The sequence below is a fragment of the Rana temporaria genome, chromosome 4 (genome assembly GCF_905171775.1).
Source record: "Rana temporaria chromosome 4, aRanTem1.1, whole genome shotgun sequence".
NCBI classification, from domain to species: Eukaryota; Metazoa; Chordata; class Amphibia; order Anura; family Ranidae; genus Rana; species Rana temporaria.
Window position 1 is genome coordinate 52,418,758 of NC_053492.1, and position 25,096 is coordinate 52,443,853.

Genomic DNA, 25,096 nt, shown 5'->3' on the forward strand with positions numbered 1-25,096 from the left:
CCGTGTCCAATCGGCTGATCACAATGTAAACAAGAAGAGCCGGTTATCGGCTTTTCCTCACTCGCGTCTGTCAGACGCGAGTAGAGGAGAGCCGATCGGCTGCTCCTCTGACGGGGGGGGGGGGGGTTGTGCTGATCGATTATCAGCACAGCTCCCCCGAGGATGCTCACACTAGACCACCAGGGATGCCACTAGACCACCGGGGATGCCACCAGACCACCAGGGATGCCACCAGACCACCAGGGATGCCACCCTAGACCACCAGGGATGCCACCCTAGACCACCAGGGATGCCAATCAGTGCCGACAATGGATGCCAATCAGTGCCCACAATGGATGCCAATCAGTGCTCACAATGGGCATCACTGATTGGCAGGCATTGTTGTTTGGCACTGATTGGCATCCATAAGTACAATATAATACAGTACATCCGTGCCACCTATCAGTGCCCATCCATGCCCATCCGTGCCACCTATCAGTGTCCATCCATGCCCCCTATCAGTGCCCATCCATGCCGCCTATCTGTGCCCATTAGTGTTGCCTATCCGTGCCCATCCATGCTGCCTATCTGTGCCAATCCGTGCGGCCTATCTGTGCCCATCTGTGCCGCTTATAAGTGCCCCATCAGTGCTGCATATTAGTGCCCATCAGTACCCATCAATTCCATCTCATCAGTGCCACCTCATCGGTGCCCAACAGTGCCGCCTTATCAGTGCCTGTCAGTGTAGCCCCATCAGTGCCCATCAGTGAAGGAGAAAACGTACTTATTTACAAAGTTTTGTAACGGAAACAAAAAAAAAGCATTTGTTGTTCAAAATTTTCGGTCTTTTTAATTTTTTTTTTTGCAGAAAATATAAATCCCAGAGGTGATCAAATACCACAAATAGAAAGCTCTATTAGTGGGAACAAAATTATACAAATTTAGTTTGGGTACAGTGTAGCATGACCGCGCAATTGTCATTCAAAGTGCAACAGCGCTGAAAGCTGAAAATTGGTCTGGGCAGGAAGGTGTATAAGTGCCCTGTATGGAAGTGGTTAAAGCGGGGGTTCAACCATAAAACAATTTTTTCCAAACAATCCCCCTAGATGGATGCTCGTTTTGTCTAGGGGAATCGGCTAGTTGTTTTAAAATATGAGCTGTACTTACCGTTTTCGAGATGCATCTTCTCCGTCGCTTCCGGGTATGGGTCTTCGGGAGCGGGCGTTCCTTCTTGATTGACAGTCTTCCGAGAGGCTTCCGACGGTCGCATCCATCGCGTCACTAGTAGCCGAAAGAAGCCGAACGCAGGACTTTCGGAAAATCGTGACGCGATGGATGCGACCGTCGGAAGCCTCTCGGAAGACTGTCAATCAAGAAGGAACGCCCAGTCCCGCAGCCCATACCCGGAAGCGGCGGAGAAGATGCATCTCGTAAACGGTAAGTACAGCTCATATTTTAAAACAACTAGCCGATTCCCCTAGACAAAACGAGCATGAAGCTAAGGAAAAAAAGTGTTCTGTACGGGTGAACCCCCGCTTTAAGAACAAGGAGGGCTAAGTAGAATCTTGAGATAGCGCAGAAAGTGTTCAGAGGACACAGGATAGCTCTAAATTTCTAAAAATATTACAGTTTTCCTTTTTTTTTTTGGTCACTTAACCACTTTACCCCCGGACCATTTGTCAGTCTAAAGACCAGAGGTGTTTTTACAATTTGCCACTGCGCTGCTTTAACCGGTAATTGTTGTACCCAAACAAAATTTGCGTAGTTTTTTTCCCACAAATAGAGCTTTCTTTTGATGGCATTTGATTGCCTCTGCGATTTTTAATGTTTGTGATATAAACGGAAAAAGACCGAATTGTTGTTTTAAAAAAAAGATATTTTCTACTTTTTGTTATAAGAAAAATCGAACAAACTCAATTTTAGTCATACATTTCGGCCAAAATGTATTCAGCCACATGTCTTTAGTAAAAAAAATGCTAATAAGCGTATATTTATTGGTTTGCGCAAAAGTTATAGCGTCTACAAACTAGGGTACATTTTCTGGAATTTACACAGCTTTTATTTTATGACTGCCTATCTCAATTCTTGAGGTGCTAAAATGGCAGGGCAGTACAAAGCCCCCCAAATGACCCCATTTTGTAAAGTAGACACCCCAAGGAAATTGCTGAGAGGCATGTTGAGCCCACTGAATACTTTTTTTTTTGTACCAAGTGATTGAATAATGACAAAGAATAAAGAAATTACAAAAAGTTGTAACTAAATGATATATTGCTCACACATGCCATGATTATATGTGGAATTGCACCCCAAAATACATTCTGCTGCTTCTCCTGAGTACGGGAATACCACATGTGTGGGACTTTTTGGGAGCCCAACCACGTACGGGGCCCCGAAAACCAAGCACCGCCTTCAGGATTTCTAACTTTTCTAATTTTTGATTTCACTTCTCACTACCTAAGACAGTTTTGAAGGCCATGAAATGCCCAAAAAGCACAACCCCCCCCAAATGACCCCATTTTGGAAAGTAGACACCCCAAGGAATCTGCTGAGGGGCATGTTGAGCCCACTGAATATTATTTTTTTTGTATCAAGTGATTGAATAATGACAAAAAAAAAAAATACAAAAAGTTGTAACTAAATGATATATTGCTCAAACATGCCATGGTTATATGTGGAATTGCACCCCAAAATACATTCTGCTGCTTCCCCTGAGTACGGGGATACCACATGTGTGGGACTTTTTGGGAGCCTAGCTGCGTACGGGCCCCCGAAAACCAAGCACCGCCTTCAGGATTTCTAAGGGCGCAAATTTTTTATTTCACTTCTCACTACCTATCACAGTTTTGAAGGCCATAAAATGCCCAAATAGCACAACCCCCCCCCAAATGACCCCATTTTGAAAAGTAGACACCCCAGGCTATTTGCTGAGAGGCATGTTGAGTCCATGGAATATTTAATATTTTGCCACAAGTTGCGGGAATATGACAATTTTTTTTTGCTTTGCACAAAGTTGTCACTAAATTATATATTGCTCACACATGCCATGGGCATATGGGGAATTACACCCCAAAATACATTCTGCTGCTTCTCCTGAGTATGGGGATACCACATGTGTGGGACTTTTTGGGAGCCTAGCTGCGTACGGGACCCCGAAAACCAAGCACGGCCTTCAGGATTTCTAAGGGCATAAATTTTTGATTTCACTCCTCACTACCTATCACTACCTATCACAGTTTTGAAGGCCATAAAATGCCAAGATGGCACACAACCCCCCCAAATGACCCCATTTTGAAAGTAGACACCCCAAGCTATTTTCTGAGAGGCATGTTGAGTTCATGGAATATTTTATATGTTGCCACCAGTTGCTGGAATATGACAAACTTTTAAATTTTTTAATTTTTTTGCACAATGTTGTTACTAAATGATATATTGCTCACACATGCCATGGTTATATGTGGAATTGCACCCCAAAATATATTCTGCTGGTTCTCCTGAGTGCGGGGACACCACATGTGTGTGACTTTTCGGGAGCTTAGCCGCGTACGGGACCCCGAAAACCAAGCACCGCCTTCAGGATTTCTAAGGGCGCAAATTTTTGATTTCACTCCTCGCTGCCTATCACAGTTTCGGAGGCCATGGAATTCCCAGATGGCACTAAACCCCCCCAAATGACCCCATTTTGGAAAGTAGACACCCCAAGCTATTTGCTGAGAGGCATGGTGAGTACTTTACAGCGCTCATTTATTTTTGAAAATGAAGAAAGATATTTATTTTTTATTTTTTCAATTTTCAAATCTTTGTGACAAAAAGCAAGATCTGCAAAATACTCACCATACCTCTCAGCAAATAGCTTGGGGTGTCTACTTTCCAAAATGGGGTCATTTGGGGGGGTTTTGTGCCATCTGGGCATTCCATGGCCTCCGAAACTGTGATTGGCAGTGAGGAGTGAAATCAAAAATGTACACCTTTAGAAAGCCTGAAGGCGGTGCTTGGTTTTTGGGGTCCCGTACGCGGCTAGGCTCCCAAAAAGTCTCACACATGTATTATCCCCATACTCAGGAAAAGCAGCAGGATGTATTTTGGGGTGTAATTCCACATATGCCCATGGCATGTTTGAGCAATATATCATTTAGTGACAACTTTGTGCAAAAAAAAAAAAAAAAAAAAAATAATAATTCTCTTTCCCACAACTTGTGTCAAAATATAAAATATTCCATGGACTCGACATGCCTCTCAGCAAATAGCTTGGGGTGTCTACTTTCCAAAATGGGGTCATTTGGGGGGGGGGGGTTTGAACTGTCCTGGCATTTTATGTACAACATTTAGAAGCTTATGTCACACATCACCCACTCTTCTAACCACTTGAAGACAAAGCCCTTTCTGACACTTTTTGTTTACATGAAGACATTTTTTTTTGCAAGAAAATTGCGTTGAACCCCCAAACATTATACATTATTTTAAAGCAAAGGCCCTACAGATTAAAATGGTGGGTGTTGCATTTTTTTTTCCATGCAGTATTTGCGCAGCGATTTTTCAAACGATTTTTTTTGGGCAAAAATACATATTTTTTAATTTTAGGCCGAGTACATAGATAACAAACATGACATGCTTTAAAATTGCGCACAAATGCGCAGTGGCGACAAACTACATACATTTTTAAAAGTCTTTAAAAGCCTCTACGGGTTACCACATTAGATTTACAGAGGAGGTGTACTGCTAAAATTACTGCACTCGATCTGACCTTCGCGGTGATACCTCACATGCATGGTACAATTGCTGTTTACATATGACGCCAGACTGACACTTACGTTTGCCTTTACGCGAGAGCAGGGGGGGACAAGGGTGCTTTTTATTATTATTATTATTATTATTATTATTATTATTATTTAATTTGCTTTTTAAATTTTATTTTAAACTGTTCCTTACTTTTTTTATAATTTTTATTGTTATCTTAGGGCATGTAAATATCCCCTATGATAGCAATAGTTAGTGACAGGTACTCTTTTTTGAAAAAATTGGGGTCTATTAGACCCTAGATCTCTCCTCTGCCCTTAAAGCATCTGACCACACCAAGATCGGTGTGATAAAATGTTTTCCCACTTTCCCAATGGCGCAGTTTATATCTGGGGAGGGGACATTCCCTCCCACTGCTTGTAAAAACAGTTTAGAGGCTAATTAGCCGCTAGGATTGCTTTTACATGAAAGCCGACCGCTGGCTGAAAAGAATGATACCAAGGTGATACCAAAACCCGCAGGCATCATTCTGGTATAACCATTCAAATTCCAGCAACTACATACGTTGATGGTTCTTGTTGGACATGTATTGTAATCTTTTTTTTTTCATGCAGCCTGTTGGCTGAACGAAAAAAAGAGATTGATCGGTGGGTATGCCCACCATTAGAAATACCTCTCTTCATCCACCCACTTCTAATGATGGGCATACATGCACCATTTATATATGCCGAAGCATGGGGGCATCCTCACGCAAAAAAGTTATGCCGCTCACACACGTATGTACGCCACATAAAAAGTTATGGTGCATACACACGGTCGGAATTTTCCACGGGCAAGCTTCTGGCGGAATTTCGACCGTATGTACGCGGCATAAGGAGCAAAATCGCTCCTCCGCCCCTAATGCCCCCATGCTTCGGCATATATGCTCTTTTTTTAACTGTGGTGGTGAAATCACCTCCCACAGTGTTGGAGTCACGGCTTTATGTATCGTGGGAGTAAACGCTGTTGCTGTCACGCTAAATAAATCCGCGCTGCAACTGAATGGCGTACCTGCTAAGCAAATGATCGTTAACATTATAACAAAGTAACATTACATTTGTACAGTAAGATCTTACTACCATACCTGCAAAGCAAATACCAAAAAAAAAAAAAAACAGTAAAAAGTAAATTTTTTTTAACGCAACCTGTGCCTAAAAAATATATATGCCGAAGCATGGGGGCATCCCCCCGCAAAAAAAGTTATGCCGCGTACACACGGTCAAACTTTTCCACGGGCAAGCCTCCGTCGGAATTTCGACCGTATGTACGCGGCATTAGGAGCAAAATCACTCCTCTGCCCCTAATGCCCCCATGCTTCGGCATATATGATCTTTTTTTAACTGTGGGGGTGAAATCACCTCCTACAGCGTTGGAGTCGCGGCTTTATATATCGTGGGAGCAAACGCTGTTGCTGTCACGCTAAATAAATCCGCGATGCAACTGAATGGCGTACCTGCTAAGCAAATGATGGTTAACAATAAAACAAACATTACAGTATAACATACCATACCTGCAAAGCAAATACAATAAAACATTGTAAAAATAGAGAGAATAGATATAGAACAATAGTGAGTGGACAGTAGAGAGTGAACATAAGAGAACAATAAAGAGAGGAGAAAAATACAACCACAACTATTTTTGGATTTTTTTATTTTATATTTTTTTTTGTGTTTTTGTGTGAGTTTTTTTTAGTTTTTTTCCACTTTTTTTTTACTTTTTATAAAAACTGTAAGAAAACTGTAAACTGAACGTTGCAGATTATGGTCTCTCAAAATGTGATGGCCATCACATATTCCGAGACCCTGTGTTAGTGTGCCTAGGACTGTGTGGTGCTGTACCCTACGCTAAAACTCAACTAGTGTGTGGTAGCATTTGAAACATACACCAATGCAGAGACCAGGTTGGTCAGGACAGTCGGGACAATAAAAGCAGGTGTCACGCCTAAATCCGAGTTTGCTGCAGACACGACATCTTCTTTGGCGGGTTCTTTGGGTAGGGATACCAGGGAGGACAAAAGGAAAATGCCTCTCATACAGCCAGCTCACTGCATTTGCGTTGGGAAGGTGGGGCACAGCACCATCTGGAAACAGAAGGGCTTTGACGATCTCTTCCTGGAATTTTAGGAAGGATCATGTCCGTCCTGAAGCTCTGTATAGCACATGAGTGTTCAGCAAAGCCAATTGAAACAAATAAACAAACACTTTTTTGTACCAGCATCTGGACCTACGGGCAATTAGGTACAGCGCCAACAACTGGTCATTGAGGTCCACCCCTCCCATGTTAAGGTTGTACTCGTGAATACAGAGGGGTTTCTCCACAACACCAGCCGCCGTAGGAATTTGGACTGCCGTGTCTGTGTGAAGCGTGGACAAAACAAAAACATTCCGTGAATCCCTCCACTTCACTGCTAACAAATTATTACACTGTAAGCAGGCTCTCTCCCCCCGACTAAGACGGGATTCTACAAGCCGTTGGGGGAAGCCCCGGCAATTAGGTTGCACGGTGCCACATGTGCCAATTCCATAATCAAAAAGGTGACTAAAAAGTGGCACACTTGTGTAATAATTGTCCACGTACAAGTGGTACCCCTTTCCAAATAAGGGTGACACCAATTCCCACACTATCCTACCAGCGCTCCCTATGTAATCTGGGCAATTCTCCGGCTCTACGTGACTGTCTTTTCCCTCGTAAACCATATAGCTAGATGTATAGCCTGTTGCCCTGTCACAGAGCTTATACATCTTGACCCCGTATCTGGCACGCTTGCTGGGAAGGTATTGTTTGAATGACAAGCGGCCAGAAAACTTAATCAGGGACTCATCAACACAGACAACTTGATAGGGATTATACAAGGCTGCAAACCGTTCGTTGAGGTGGTTTACGAGGGGCCGAATTTTGTAGAGCCGATCGAATCCAGGGTCTCCCCGAGGACGACAGAGTTCATTGTCACTGAAATGCATGAACCGCAAGATCTGCTCGTATCGTGTCCTGGCCATGGAGGCAGAGAAAATGGGCATATAGTGAACTGGGTGCGTGGACCAATACAACCGCAGCTCACTGTTTTTAGTCATGCCCATGATGAGGGAAAGGCCCAGAAAAATCTTAAATTCGGAAACCATAATTGGCTTCCAATCTCTGGCAAGGGACAGCTGGGGATTAGCGGCGATGTATTGACCAGCGTACAAATTGCTTTGGTCCACAATAGATCTATAGAGATCTTCCGTGAAATACAGCGAATAAAAATCCAGTGACGTAAAATCAACTGTATCCACCTGAATTCCGGGTTGGCCAGTGAATGGGGGAAGTACGGGTGCTGCAGAAGTGGTGGGTACCCAATCAGGAATGGCGAATGCAGCAGGAAGGGCACTATGGGGATGGGCCTGTCTTTGTCGTCTTCTTCTTGGTGGCAGCGGGACACTACTTGTGCTTGCCACCTCTCCAGCTTGAACTGCACTTATGGGACTCGCCACGTCACCAAGTGTTACTGCAGTGCTGGATGTATGACCAGGATGTACTAGGCCGCTGGTGCTTGCCAGTTCACCGGAAGGAATAGCGGCGCTAGTACTTCTCTGCTCCATACGAGAGCCCTGCGGTTCTTGCACCTCAGCGACAGCAGAAGATCGGGGTCTGGTACGCCTGACCCTAGCAGGGACCACAACTCTGTCGTCAGAGCTATCTGTCAGGGAGCCACTGTCGTCTACAGGATCGTATTCTGAGCTAGAATTTGACAGATGCGTGACCTCCTCCTCACTATCTGCCAGGCTCAGAAACAAGTAGGCCTCTTCACCACTGTACCTTCGATTTGCCATTTTGGGCTCTAAATTTAGGGGTACAGTGGTAAGATTCACAGGCAAAAAAGGCCTGACTCTGCCAACGCTGCAGTTATGTGTTTTTGTGTTTTGTGTCAGTGATCGATCGATCGATGCTGCACTTGGGTGGGCTGGGCGAAGGGGCTAAACGCAGGTGCTAGCAGGTATCTGGGCTGATCCCACTAACAATGCGTTTTTGGGAACCCTAAACTGCAGGGGACGCTAGTATAGATCTGATCAGATCAGGTATCGATCCGTTCAGATACTATACCACTAAGGGAGGCCTATGGTGCGTGCGTGTTAGCGCTACTGGCACTAATCTGACACTGCCTGGGGGCGACGCAGACCCTATCTGGCGCTAAAACCAAACTTTGATCACCCGCCGGGCGATCAGGGGGTTAAAACTTTATTGCAAAAAATATGACGGGTGCCTTGATGCTATAAAAAATAAACTAGCTAAACTGCGTCACCCGTGACACTTATACTGTGATCACTGGTGACAGGGGGTAATCAAGGGGTTAAACCTTTATTGGGGGGGGTTAGGGGGGGTCCCTAGACTTATTAGGGCCTAAGACTAACAATTATTTTAGTCACTAACGACACTAGTACAGCGATCAAAAAAAAATCTGATCGCTGTACTGGGTGACACAGTGACAGGCAGTGAAGGAGTTAATTTGGGGGGTGATCAGGGGGTGATCGGGGGGTTAAATGTATGCCTATGTGACCTGGTGTTAGTGTGCTGTTGTGCAACTCACGTTTAGATGCTCTCTCCCTCTCGGTCTGGAACGAAAAGACCGACACAAGGGAGAGAGCAGTACTTCCCCTGTCAATGTTTACAAAACAACCATTGGCTGAGAGTGATCACCAGGTCCAGGCCAGATTTTATTGGCCTGGACCTGATGATTGATCAGTTCTGAAACGAATCTGATCATTGGGAACGGCGGGGAGGCACACGCCGTTCACGCGCCCGACGTAGAGCTAGGGGCTCTCGCCCAGGAGAGCCGACCTGCCACCGTAGAATGACGGCGCGCGGTCGGCAACTAGTTAAACAGATAAAATAAAGGCCACAATATAGCAAATACGAGAAACAATTTTTTTAGGCTTTAAATTTTATAAAAGTCTTTAACCCCATGGACCCTCCCGGACCTTTAAGGGGTTTAGGCAAGGCGGGGTTTATTATCACGGGACCGCCATGATTGGCTGTCACAGCAGTCACATGATTGGAAAGCTCCCGATGGATGGGGGGAGTTTGCATTGAATATTAAAAATGTATTAAATCGTGTTTTTGGTTTGTGTTGTTCAGATACACGTTAGCTTCGCTTTAGAGAACCACTATATTCAAAGAATATTGCATTCAGACAACTGTATTCAGTTAAAGTATAACTAAAGGCAAAACTTTTTTTTTTTGTTTTGAATAGAGTGGAGAAGGATTACAACATCGATTTTTTCAGTTTTTATTGCTGTCTGTGTCCCCGTTAAAGAGATTCTCCCTATTTGTCCCGTTTACCATTATCATTGAAAGTAAAAAAAAATCAAAAATTTTGGGTCGTCTCCAAAAAAGTAATAAAGGGGAAATCTTCCAATGGGGACACTGGTGCCCTGGGGGGCCCAAGGAATTCCCTTAATTCGCAGGGATTTCCTCTAACTTCCTGGAAGTTAAGGGAAATCTCAACAATGCATACCTCCCAACTTTTTGAGATGGGAATGAGGGACACTTATTAGTAAAAGTATGTAAGCATAGGACACACCCCCTGCCACGCCCCATTAAAGGAGAATTATATATATAAAAAAAATATTAGGTAAACTCACAAGCTCTTTTGTGTTACCACTACTATTCCTTTTGTCCATAGAGCAATGGGCAATGCTCTATGGACATTACCCATGATTAAGTCACGTGGCAAGTGACGATACACGTGGGGGAGGAGCCTGCCATACGAGACCTGTCGGAAGTTCCCGAGTGAGGATCTCTACAATTCGTTACTGAGCGGCTTTCACAAAGAGGGGGAAAATCGTGAGTGTATCAGCGCACAGCGCCTCTGATTCTGCTTTGGAGCTTTGCAGCATTACACTATTGTGTGTTTCTTTCTCTCCCTCATATATCTCACATCCTGCCGTGATTTGTGTGGAGTGGATCTGAAGTAACTGCATTGCATATCATTCAACAAGGCTGTGTGGTATCATCACACTGAAGCGGGTCTGTATCCATTTGTAGTGCTTAATAGCCATCCTAGGCTGTGTTGGTTTGATTGCACTGACATTCACTTTCTGCTGATTAAACACGCACTGTTAACCCTTCAGAGCAATATCCATTCAACTATAGGGACGGTTATTGGAAACCTTATGCAGTCGATGCTATTTTGATTTTATCACATTTGTTTGCGGTGATAACAATACCGAGTTCACTCATCAGTATTAGCAATTTTTGTTTGTTTTTTATCACATTTGGCATCTGATCTTTTGTAGTAGATATCACATTAATTAGTTGTTTTTAGCGCATATGTACATTATTTACATTGTTTATGGTTTGGTCACCTTTTTTCACATACTGCAGTTTTTTACATTTGATTATTAATTGTGTGGTGTAATTTTGGATCTAGTAGCGCTGTAGTTTATATATTATTACTATTCCTTTATACTGGCTTTTAAATGTACAAATGCAGCAATTTAAAATTTGGATGAAAGATTTAGTACTGGAAAACACTTTTTGTAAGATAAATCAGGCTTTTTATATACAACTATATAGATCAGACCAAAATGAGGGACAAATGAGGAGGAAAAAGGGACAGATTTGTTCCAAATCAGGGACAGTCCCTCGAAATCAGGGACACTTAGGAGCTTTGTCAATGGGACACAGATGGCAAAAAAAAACTGATGAGTTTGATGGCACAGTGGCACCATTTGATGGGCACAGTGGCTGCGTTTGATGGCACAGTGGCACTGTTTGATGGGCACAGTGGCTACATTTAATAGTAAGTGGCTGCGTTTTATAGCACAGTGGCTGCAATTGATTTTTTTTTTTTTTTTCAGTTTGTTTGGCCCACCAAAAGTTTTGAGCACCAGCTGCCACTGGCTGGAACACACTGCAGTGGTGTGAACTAGGGCCATCGGAATCCATGTTACCCATGCTAAACACTGTCCATGCATTTTTGATGCAGAATAGAAATGCACTAGGCTGCATATGCTATGAATCAGCCATAAGGCTGCGGGCACATGGGCATATTAAAACATTCCTGTCTATGCTGGATTCTTCTGCCAGGAGATGACAGAAAGCGTAAAAAATGCTCATTTTGGCATGTAATTATGTTTTTTATGTATGTAATCAAGCATAAAAAAGCTGGTTACTTGTTTTGGCATGTAATTACTGGTGGTATGTACGTAATCCAGTGTAAAAATACTCTTTTTGGCACGTAATTATGTGCGTTATGCATGTAATCAAACATAACAAATGCTCGTTATGGTATGTAATTATGCATGTTTACATGTGCATGGTGTGGAGTATAAGGTCATTCTACTTGTAAGAATATAAATTTATTCTGGCCACTAGAACAAATGTGTGTGCATATACACATATACATCTGCCGTTTGCGGCCTTTTCCCAGGATCGCTGCCGTCAGGATGTTTTAGGTGAGGCCGCGGCTTCGGCCTAGTCCGCGGAGCGCCTTGTGAAGTCCCCAGCTCTTCCTTATGTGAGCTGGCGCCATCTGGTGGTGGCCGTTGGTATTACAAGTTAAGTATTACAAGTTAAACAGCAATTCTAATGTAATTTTTCACTATTTTCACTGCCATCTTCTTCCCTCTAATTAGAACCCCCAAACATTATATATATTTTTTTTCCTAACACCCTAGAGAATAAAATGGCGATTGTTGCAATACTTTCTGTCACGCCGTATTTGCGCAGCGGTCTTACAAGCGCACTTTTTTGGGAAAAAATTACACTTGTTTTAATTAAAAAATAAGACAACAGTAAAGTTATCCCCATTTTTTTTAATATTATGAAAGATAATGTTACGCTGAGTAAATTTATACCCAACATGTCACGCTTCAAAATTGCGTTAGCTCGTGGAATGCCGACAAACTTTTACCCTTTAAAATCTTCATAGGCGACGTTTAAAAAAAAATCTACATGTTGCATGTTTTGCGTTACAGAGATGGTCTAGGGCTAGAATTATTGCTCTCGCTCTACCAATCGCGGCGATACCTCACATGTGTGGTTTGAACACCGTTTACATATGCGGGCGCTGCTCACGTATGTGTTCGCTTCTGCGCGCAAGCTCGTCGGGACGGGGCACGTTTTCTGGCTCCTAACTTTTTTAGCTGGCTCCTAGATTCCAAGAAAATTTGTCAAACCCTGATCTAAAATGCTGTTCTTAAAATGCTGATGTAAATGCCTGATGTGTGTGGCAACCTAGGCTAACTTAGTACTGCATTTAAAGACATAAAAGACATTAAAATATATATAAAAAAAGTTAAAAACATTTAAAATTATGTTATATGCCTGTAAATGATGTGTTTTTTTTTTTTATGCCCATGAGCCCTACCTTCTATAGATTTTACTAACCATGCTTTCCTCTTTATGTGCAGCATATTATCAGCTAATAATGACCTTTACATAGAAATGAACATGAATGTGTTATCATTGGGGTGTCGCCTTATTTATAATGGCAGATAAAATCATAGTTTAATCCAAACTGATAGATTATTAACACATATATTTAAAGTTCAGTTGTTTTTCATATGCAGCTTATTCCAGATAGAAAAGTGAATGGAAATATTCAAACCCTCAGAGAAAAACAGGTAAAGCTTTTTTTAAATTTATATCTCTTTCTCTCTCTCTCTATATATATATATATATATATATATATATATATATATATATATATATATATATATATATATAGAGAGATATATATACTGTATAAAATATAATTCTATTATATTATGTTTTATATTATACAGCATAATATTTATATTATGTATTATATTTTTACTTTATTATATTTATCATTTTATATATATATGGAAAACGTATTGTTTTTTTTTTTGGTCTGCTTTTTGTTCATGTTTTGAATTGCTGCCAGTGTTTAAACTGATCTTTTATGTCACTTTTATTGGGAGGTCCTTACTATATGTTATCTTTCGCTATAATAAAATTGTGTAAAAAAAAAATTATTTACCTTTATTGTAAGAGTTTTGTTTTGTATTTTTTTTTGCTTTATAATTTATTTTAAGAGTGACAAGGCTGTGGACTAGAAGAATGGTCTTTCCTGTAAAGTGCTTAAAGCCGGGGTTCACCCAAAATTTTTTTTTAACATTACATTCAACCGAGTTGTCAGAATGACAATCGGCTGTTTTTTTTTATCTTATCGCCGTACATACTGTATTTTAACCGCCGCTACCGGGTATGTCTTCTGCGGGACTGGGCATTCCTAATTGATTGACAGGCTTCCGATCGTCGCATACAGCGAGTCACGAGTTGCCGAAAGAAGCCGGACTGCGAGTCGGCTCTATACGGCGCCTGTGCACCAACGTTCGGCTTCTTTCGGGAACTCGTGACGCGCAGTATGCGCCGGTCGGAAGGATGTAAATCAATTAGGAGCGCCCAGTCCCGCAGAAGACATACCCGGAAGCGGCGGTGAAAATACGGTATGTACGGCGATAAAATAAAAAAAAACAGCCGATTGTCATTCTGACAACTCGGCTGAATGTAATGTTAAATTTTTTTTTGGGGGTGAACCCCCGCTTTAAAGAGTATCTCTATTTTTGTCGAAAAAAAAAAAAAAGAATCCCCTCTCTATGGGTAATCTATGTACATTGCAGGGATTTTAATAAATGTACTTGTTTCTGATCTGAAGAAAAAGCTGCTAAGTAAATCTGCAGGGTAATCTGATTTTATCACTATTATCAGCTGATGCACCTGCTGGGCTCCAATGAGAAAAGTGGCAGGGTCTACATCCCTTTAGAAGTGATTAACCCTTTAAGGGTTTCTCACCAAAAAGTATATTTTTGTTGCAGAGGATGCCTAAAATCTAATTGATTTGTATCTTAGTGCAGACTTCTGGGAAAAATCGGTGAGGCAATCACACAACCAGTAAACTACATTTCCAAAAGAGTGAACAGAACACCTCCAGGTTGCCATATTGCATTGAATGTTACAGAAAATTACAGCGCTGCAGATTGAAAAGCAAAGGTAATATTTAATAACATTAAATTGCAATATGACTTGTGTAGCAATTATATATGCTGTTATTTATATATATATATATTTTTTTACACTTTTTTTCCCCACAAAACTGGAGTCAACCTTTAAAGCTGAACTCTGGGTGAAAACTGTTTTTAGGCATTTGCAATGTAATAACAAGTTACCACCAATGATTTGCACTCGATGTATGGCTGCTGATACATTTAGTAAAATTGTTAGTATCATTACTCCCATACACTAAACGCTCAACATCAGATATGTAAAGTTCTTTCTGGAGTACAGTTCTAATAGCGGGTCACTCGTGCTCCACATCCATTCATAAATGTCACATATTCATCTCAGGCCCCATACACACCATAGAATCTATCCGCAGATAAATCCCATCAAATGGGTTTCTGCGGATAGATCCTATGGTGTGTACACGCCAACGGATATTTATCCGCAGATAAATCTCCCCTGGAATGGATTTCCAGCAGATAAATATTTGTCGACATGCACAGAATATCTATCTGCTGGAATCCATTCCAACGGATGGATCCGCTCGTCTGTACAGACTTACCGGATCCATCCGTCCAAAGGGATTCCCCGCACGCGCCGTAATGAATAGACGCATGCGTGGAATTCCTTATATGACAGCGTCGCGCCCGTCGCCGCGTCATAATAGCGGCGACGGCGCGACACGTCATCGGCAGAGGATTTCAGCGCGGATTTCAATGCGATGGTGTGTACACGCCATCGCATTGAAATCCTCTGAAATCTTAGAGAGGATTTATCCGCGGATACGCTGAACCGTATCTGCGGATAAATTCTATCGTGTGTATGGGGCCTCAGTGAATGCAAAACTTTCTATGTGTGGAGTAAGGGAGATTGTGACATTCTTCCACCCTCCTCCAGTCACAAGGAATCATTCATTCAGTAAAAATTATACAAGACGTCTCATTAAATGAGAACCTGTCACCAAAAACGTAAAGTTTGGTGAAAATAAATAGTAAATAAAAGTGTAAAAAGTTAAAAGGGTTGTAAACCCTCATGTTTTTTCAGCTTAATGCATCTTATGCATTAACCACTTCAGCCCCAGGCCATTTTGCTGGTCAATGACCGGGCCCCTTTTTGCGATTCGGCACTGCGTAGCTTTAACTGACAATTGCGCGGTTGTGCAAAAAGGTGGCTCACAAACAAAATTGGCGTCCTTTTTTTCACACAAATAGAGCTTTCTTTTGGTGGTATTTGATCACCTCTGCGGTTTTTATTTTTTGCGCTATAAACAAAAATAGAGCGACAATTTTGAAAAAAAAATGAATATTTTTTAACTTTTTGCTGTAATAAATATCCCCAAAAATATATATATAAAAAAAATGTTTTTCCTCAGTTTAGGCCGATACGTATTCTTCTACATATTTTTCAGTAAAAAATCGCAATAAGCGTTTATTGATTGGTTTGCGCAAAAGTTATAGCGTCTACAAAATAGGGGATAGTTTTATGGCATTTTTATTAATATATTTTTTTTTACTAGTAATGGCGATTAGTTAATTTTATCGGTATTGCAACATTATGGCGGAAACTTCGGACACTTTTGACACATTTTTGGGACCATAGGCATTTTTATAGCGATCAGTGCTATAAAAATGCATTGATTACTGTAAAAATGTCACTGGCAGGGAAGGGGTTAACATTAGGGGGCGAGGAAGGGGTTGATCATGTTCCCTCATTGTGTTCTAACTGACGGGGGAGTGGGACTGACTATGGGAAATGACAGATCGCTGTTCATACATTGTATGAACAGACGAACAGTCATTTCTCCCCATGACAGGACCGAGAGCTGTGTGTTTACACACACAGCTCCTGGTTCTCGCTCTGTAACGAGCGATCGCACCCCTATTGGCTGCTCGGCGAGATGACTTAGATCTACGTGATCTCGCCCAGCAGAGCCGACCTGCCGCCGTATAACTGCGGCGGCTGGTCGGCAAGCGGTTAATGACCATGTGGTTTTAAGCTGTAGAGTGGAGGTGGATCAGCAAATTTCTTTTGATAAAGGAGTTTGGAAATTGAATACTTTGCTTCTACAAGACCCAGAGGTGTATAATGAGTTTGCTGTGTTCTTTTAAAAATTGGTGGCTGAAAATAATAATTTTGGTAATATGTTATTCTGGTGGGATGAAGTAAAGAAGCAGGAGGCTGAGTTCTTCAGAGATGTAGGAGTGAGGAAAGCTCGGGAGAGGAGAGAAGAGAATGTTAAAACTGTAAAACTGCATTTCCTATATAAATGTAAAAGGTTGGGGCTAGAAGAAGAAGAAATACAGCAAGTGCGGGGAAAGAAATTAAGAATTGAATAGAAAAGGCAAAGAAATATTGTTTAAAGCCAAAATTAAAGATATGGAAGAAGGAGAAAAATGCACGCGATATTTTCCCCTAATCGTCTTTCAGGACAGCCACCTGAGAGAGACCTTGGCTCCAGAGGCGTATCTAGTGAAAATGGCGCCTATGGCAAGCAGTGAAACTGCGCCCCTGTCAAAACATTTGAAACCCGTCTTTCAGATAACCTTAACAAAAAAAAAAATATATCACGGATGATGCCAACACACTGGCACACATTGCCATGAGTAGAGAGACCGATCCGCATTGCCCTGCACACAGACCGCTCCGCATTGCCCTGCACACAGACCGCTCTGCATTGCCCTGCACACAGACTGCTCCGCATTGCCCTGCACACAGACCGCTCCGCATTGCCCTGCACAACCACAGAAAGACAGACTGCTCCGCATTGCCCTGCGCACAGACCGCTCTGCATTGCCCTGCACAACCACAGAGAGACAGACTGCTGCACATTGCTCTGTACATAGACTGCTACACATTGCCCTGCACAACTACAGAGAGACACACTGCTGTGTCCCCCACCACAGACCACCCCCCTCCTCCAATAGTACAGACCTCCCTGAACAAAACACCCCCTATATAGAATATAGCTCTGTCCAGCAGCAAAAAAACGTCAGCAAGCCCACCTCGGGCATCGGAGGACATTGTTACTGCACCAGCGAGTGGCTCATATACACAGAACACCCAGGCAGCAGCTGGAGAGTAGAGGACAGTGTGTAGCTCTGCAGCCTGGGTGTAGAGCAGATTGTGACAGGCTTGGGAGAGACAGAAAGGAGGAGGACACATGCAGGCACGAGCTGGAGGTGTGTTTCCAGCTGTAGAAAAAAAACTGCCAAAAGGTAGCAATGCCATTGCTTACTTACTGGTAAAGCACAAACAACAGTTCAGACGTCAGCCCAGCACTCCCCCCATACAGTACAGTCCCACTTCTGGCTATCCATATCTTCTTCATCAAATTTGGCGGGCTGTGGAAGGAAGTGGGCGGGTTATTGCAGGCATCTGAATGCTGATTGGCTGAGAGTCGGTTGTGGGGGGCGGACAATTTCTGCAGAGGCACAGATAGGATCATGTTGGATCGGCAAACTGTCAGGCATCCTCGGAACATCCTCAGCCACTCACGAGCGCCCCCTTCATGTGGCGCCCATGGCACTAGCCATATGTGCCATAGCCTAGATACGCCACTGCTTGGCTCCTCCCCTCTATTCGAAACACTGCGCCAGCCTCCTATAAATTTCCTCCTCCCCTGCTGGTCCTCAGTTATTTGTGTTTCCTCCAGAGGGGAGACACCGTTAGGAACCAGCCAGGAAGAGCCAAGGAAGGCTCAGGCAGACGGCCCAGAAAGAGAGCAGGGGCTCTTAAGGCAAGACCAGGTCACTAACCTGTGTAGAATGGCCACCCTCACATCCCTGAGCGCAGGTGTAGGTCGGGGGGGCTCCGTTTTTGCAAACACTGAGTGTGGTGTAAAGGAGTGCAGCCAGCGTCCCATGCTCGAATCGGCGTGTGGCTACAGCAGGAATGGGGATTCCAGAGCGCAGTCACGCCGGGTATTGGGACCGCTCGGAGCCAGCGGTGGGTGACGTCATGTCCGGCATACGGGGGCGTGCACTGGTTCGCGGCTTCCGGTTCCGGCCGCAAAACTCAAAAACTGAGCCAGGCAGAGGCTGCAGGGAGCTGCAATCGCTGTAGAGACAGCAGAAGCAGCGCTGGTGACACGGATATGTCGGGGACAGAAGGCAAAGATACTGCTCCAGCAGAGACCAGCTCCAGCCATGTTAAAGTGGATTTTCACCCGGAAATGTTAATTTTTAACATTAGATTCATGCTCATTTTGTCAAGGGGAATTGGGTAGTTTTTTTAACCACTTCAATACCGGGCTTTAAAACCCACCTCCTTCCCGGGCCTATTCTGGCACTTCTTTCCTACATGTACAAATCCTCATTCTTTTGCTAGAAAATTACTCAGAACCCCCAAACATTATATATGTTTTTTTAGCAGACACCCTAGGGAATAAAATGGCGGTCATTGCAACTTTTTATCTTGCACCGTATTTGCGCAATAATTTTTTAAACTGCTTTTTTTTGTAAAAAAAATGGTTTCATAAATTAAAAAATAACAAAACAGTAACGTTAGCCCAATTTTTTGGTAAAATATGAAAGATGATGTTACGCCGAGTAACTAGATACCTAACATGTCACGCTTTAAAATTGCGTACACTCATGGAATGGCGCCAAACTTCGTTACTTTAAAATCTCCATAGGCGACACTTTAAAATTTTTACAGGTTGCCAGTTTAGAGTTACAGAGGAGGTCTAGTGCTAGAATTGTTGCACACGCTCTAACGCACGCGGCGACACCTCACATGTGTGGTTTGAACGACGTTTACATACGTGGGCGGGACTTACGTGTGCGTACGCTTCTGAGCGCGAGCTACCGGGGACAGGGGCATTTTAATTTTTTTATTATTATTATTTTTTTTTTTTTTACTTATTTCTTTATTTTTTACACTTTTTTTTACACTTTTTTTTTTTTTCAATCGCTTTTATTCCTATTACAAGGAATGTAAACATCCCTTGTAATAGGAATGTGTGTGACAGGTCCTCTTTAAGGAGAGATGCGGGGTCAATAAGACCCCACATCTCTCCTGCAGGCTGGAAAGAATGAGATCGTGAAAAAAAATTCACAGATCTCATTCAAACTAGCCGCAATTGCGGTTTGTTTACTTACGGGGACCCGGGCGTGACGTCATCACATCGCGCCCGGGCCTCCGACGGTCATAGAGATGACTGGTGACCAGATGGTCACCAGTCTTCTCTATGGCAAACATCCGGCGGACGGCGATCATCTCTCCGGGCCCCCGGTGGGACGGGAGAGCCCGGAGAAGCACCGGATGGCGGCGGGAGGGGGGGGATGTCCCCTCCCGCCGCCTGTAAGAACGATCTAGCGGCGGAACCGCCGCTATGATCGTTCTTATGGTGCGCAGGATCGCCGCCGCTAAAAAATGATATCTCAATGATGCCTCCGGGTGCAGGCATCATTGAGATATCCCCCCGCAAAGCCCATCACGTCATATGACGTCCACCCAGGATAACAGGTCCCCGTTTTGGACGTCATATGACGGCGTGCGGGTGTCAAGTGGTTAAAAACTAAGCAGTACTTACCGTTTAAGAGAGCGATCTTCTCCGCCGCTTCCGGGTATGGGCTGCGGGACTGGGCGTTCCTATTTGATTGAAAGTCTTCCGACAGGCTTCCGACAGTCGCATCTATCGCGTCACGATTTTCCGAAAGTAGCCGAACGTCGGTGCGCAGGTGCCATATAGAGTGTCACCGACGTTCGGCTTCTTTCGGCTACTCGTGACGCGATGTATGCGACCATCGGAAGCCTGTCGGAAGACTGTCAATCAAATAGGAATGCCCAGTCCCGAAGACCATACCCGGGAAGCAGCGGAGAAGATCGCAGAATCCCCAGAGAGGTTATGAAAAAACCTTGATCACACAGACCTTTCTAAAAGGTCTGGGGTGGCTAATAAATGTGGAAAAATCCAACCTACAACCCACACAACAAATAACATACCTGGGATATGTGATAGATTCTGTTCAGCAAAGGATATTTCTACCCAAAGAAAAAATTGAAAAAATCTAAAAAGAAGCAAGGGCAATCCAGGTAAATTTACCATGCACCATTAGACAGGTTATGTCAACACTGGGGTTACTAACATCCACAATCCCAGCAGTACAATGGGCAGCCATGCATTTTCGTCCACTGCAAATGTTCCTATTAAAGATTTGGGATCACAAGTAGGAGTCCTTGGACACTCAGGTTCTAATACCGACAAAGGTAAAAAGAACCCTATGGTGGTGGAGGACATAAGAAATTGTGACCAAAGGTCGGCTGTGGACACTTCCCAAAGTGTCCAACCTGCAAAGTCACACTTAGGGAGTCATGGAAGAAAGATATCTGTAGCGATTGTATTAACAAGCTAGTACAGGAGCATACTGCGGAGCAAAATGACCTAGCATCATCTGTTAAGGAACTATCCAGCAATGTTGAATCTTTTAAAACACTTTTTGAAAGTTTCCAGATCCCACAGCTTCAGTCAGCTTCTCCTCCGGTACAGGCAGCAGTTATACTACCGGAATTTAGACCTTCCACCAGTGCTGGCCCTTCAATAGCTCCTAGAGGGGAGCCAGAAGAGGAACCTGACAGCGCAGTGTCCGGTTCCCAGGAGTCAGAGGAGGAGGCTCAGGAAGGTGATTCCAGGAAGCCTTCCCGCTATAAGCTCTCATTAGAGGATGTAGATCACCTCTTGGGAGCCATATATACCACTCTGGGTATTCAAACAGAGAAAAAATCTCTATCCCTACATGACCAGATGTATGAAGGTTTAGGAGAACAGGAAAATAGGAATTTTCCAGTTCATGACATTCTGGTAGAAGCGATTAAAAAAGAATGGCAGGAACCAGAAAGAAAAACATTTTTTTCTAAAGCTTTAAAGAGACGTTTTCCATTCTCAGATGACCCATCCTCAATATGGAACAAAACACCAAAGCTAGATGCTGCTTTTTCACAAGTATCAAGGCATACCGACCTAGCATTTGAGGACATGTGCATCTTATCCGAAGCAATGGATAAAAAGATGGATTCGGTATTAAAGAAGTCCTGGGACTCCACGCTGGGAAGTTTAAAACCAGCATTGGCAGTCACGGTGGTTGCCAGAAACATGGAGTTCTGGTTAAACCAAATCCAGGCTCACATTGAGGAAGGAACTGCGAAGGAGAAAATCCTATCCTCCTTTCCCACACTGCTGAGAGGCATAGCGTATATTGCAGATGCCTCAGCTGAACTTGTGCGGATGGCAGCTAGATCATCCACACTAGCTAACTCCACTAGGCGGGCTCTATGGTTAAAGACATGGCAGGGGGACTGCGCGTCTAAAACCAAATTATGCGGCATCCCTTTTACAGGGGACTTGCTTTTTGGGCCTGGACTAGAAAGAGTGCTAGATCGTACAGCGGATAAAAAGAAAGCATTTCCGCTGAAACACAAAGCACCTTGGAGTCAGCCACAGCAGAATAAAAGGAGACCAAAGAATACCAAAAGGTCCCCGTTTCACAACACCCAAGGCAGACAATCAAAAAAGACCTTGGGCCCAGAAGGGAAAAGGCAAAGCAGGAGCGATTTTTCATCCTCCTGAACAAGCCTATGATAAAAAATGACAAGTTGCTCGCAGTGGGAGGAAGACTGGGGGTTTTCCTCCCTCGGTGGGAAAAGATAAATCAATTAATTTTAAGAATAATAAAGGACGGTTATCATTTGGAATTCTCCAAACCACCCCCAAGGAAATTCTATTTAACAAAACTTCCAAAAGACAGAGGAAAAGCCAAAGGGTTAATGAGAGCCTTGGAGGATCTCAAGAAACAGGAGGTAGTACTAGAGGTACCCAAAAAAGAAAGGGGACACGGGTTTTACTCCCACATATTCGGAGTACAAAAACCCACCGGAAAGGTCAGACCAATCCTAAACCTCAAGCCCCTGAGCGTGTCCATAACCTACAAGAGATTCAGAATGGACTCAGTATATTCAGTGAAGGCTTTACTACCTCCAAACTGTTTTCTGGTCTCCCTAGACTTAAAGGACGCATATCTACACGTCCCAATACACAAAGAGTGCCAAAAGTTTCTAAGGTTAGCGATAGAAACGGGAAACAGAACCTTACACCTACAGTTCCAAGCTTTACCCTTCGGCCTTTCCTCCTCACCCAGGATCATCACAAAGATTCTGGCGGAAGCCCTGGCACCCTTGCGAGTCCAAGGCATATCCATCATCGCATATTTGGACGATCTGCTTCTGTTTGCAGAATCCCCAGAGAGGTTACGAAAAAACCTTGATCACATAGACCTTTCTAAAAGGTCTGGGGTGGCTAATAAATGTGGAAAAATCCAACCTACAACCCACACAACAAATAACATACCTGGGATATGTGATAGATTCTGTTCAGCAAAGGATATTTCTACCCAAAGAAAAAATTGAAAAAATCTAAAAAGAAGCAAGGGCAATCCAGGTAAATTTACCATGCACCATTAGACAGGTTATGTCAACACTGGGGTTACTAACATCCGCAATCCCAGCAGTACAATGGGCAGCCATGCATTTTCGTCCACTGCAAATGTTCCTATTAAAGATTTGGGATCACAAGCAGGAGTCCTTGGACACTCAGGTTCTAATACCGACAAATGTAAAAAGAACCCTATGGTGGTGGAGGACATAAGAAATTGTGACCAAAGGTCGGCTGTGGACACTTCCCATTTCCAAGATCCTTGCCACAGACGCAAGTGGCGTAGGATGGGGAGCGCATCTGGGGTCCCAGATAACTCAAGGGACTTGGAAGAGGGAAGAGAGGATGAGATCATCCAACTGGAAATAATTGAAAGCAGTAGGGCTTGCACTTCAATCCTTCCAGAAACAGCTAAAAGGACATCATGTACAAATCAGGTCCGACAATGCCTCAGTCATTGCTTATATAAACAAGCAGGGTGGAACACGAAGTGGAACCCTGTGGGCAATAGCAGAGGAAATCCTGAGATGGGGAGAGAAAAACATACTCTCTCTATCAGCAATCCACCTAAAGGGGGATTTAAATACAGTAGCGGATTTTCTCAGCAGGATTCAGGTGAAAGAAGGCGACTGGGAATTAAACCAAGAGGTGTTCAAACAAATCACGCAAAAATGGGGAACACCTCAGGTGGACTTATTTGCATCAAGAAGAAACAAAAAAGTCAGAACGTTCTTCTCGCTACAAAGAGAAGACGGAGCACTAGGAGTGGATGCGTTGGCACAAGGGTGGACATTCAGGATATGTTATGCCTTTCCTCCACCAGTATTAATACCAGCAGTAATAAGGAAACTTCATGCAGAGAACACAACTCTGATTCTCATAGCACCTCACTGGCCCAGAAGACCGTGGTTCTCTATGTGGAAAGAAATAGCTATAGAGCCCCCTTGGTTATTGCCAGTCCAGGAAGATCTACTCTCCCAAGGCCAAGTATACTGCCCTCAAATGGAAAGGTGGAGCTTGGCCACATGGTATCTGAGGAGCAGCTGCTGAAAGCAAAGGGTTTCTTGAGCCTCTTAATCGCGACTCTGCTAAAATGCAGGAAAGTGGAGACGCGTAAGATCTATGACAAAGTGTGGAAGTGCTTTAGCAATTGGTGCACAGAGAACTCCTTCAATACACAGAGTTCAGTGGCCTTCCTAGAGTTTCTGCAGAGTGGTGTAGAGTAAGGACTAAGCCTTAGTACTTTAAAGAGTCAAGCATCCGCACTATCAGTGTTCCTGGAGGAGAGATTAGCATCTGACCCATGGATAATCAGGTCTTTCAGATCTCTGAGCAGGCAAAGACCTATACAAAATTCAGTCTTTCCAAAATGGGACCTGTCATTAGTATTGCAAACTTTGACAGCGGAACCCTTTGAGCCATTAGAGGATTGCAACCTAAAGACGCTGACGTTAAAAGCAGTCTTTTTGGTGGCAATCACCACAGCAAAAAGGGTCTGTGAGATAGAGGCCTTATCAATCAGACCCCCCTTTTTTCAGATCTTTGCAGATCGTATAGTTTTTAAGATGGACCCGGGATTCCTGCCAAAAGTAATCTCGAGGTTCCATAGGGAACAAGAAGTTGTGTTACCTTCATTTTGTCCAAACCCTTCTAAAGAACAGGAAGTAAAGTTCCATAACTTTGACGTCAGGAGATGCGTCTTACATTATTTAGAAGTGACGAAAACTCTAAGTAAGACGGATTCCTTATTTATTTTGCATTCTTGAGCTAGGAATGGACATAGAGCTACTTGACGCACAATAGCTAGATGGCTAAGAGAAGGCATTGAATAGGCTTACAGGTTAGGAGGCATACAGATTCCAGAGGGTATCAGAGCGCACTCCACAAGATCTATGGCAGCCTCACAGGCAG

General features: G+C 43.5%; 1 protein-coding gene across 1 annotated transcript in view; it reads left to right on the forward strand.

Moving 5' to 3' along the window:
- The first annotated feature begins 13,309 nt into the window (after positions 1–13,309).
- Positions 13,310–25,096, forward strand: part of LOC120936212 (fucolectin-like) — a 54,726-nt gene continuing 42,939 nt past the window's right edge. The window contains exon 1 of the mRNA XM_040348400.1: positions 13,310–13,355. The gene's annotated coding sequence lies outside the window, so the exon portion shown is untranslated. The remainder of the gene's footprint in view (positions 13,356–25,096) is intronic.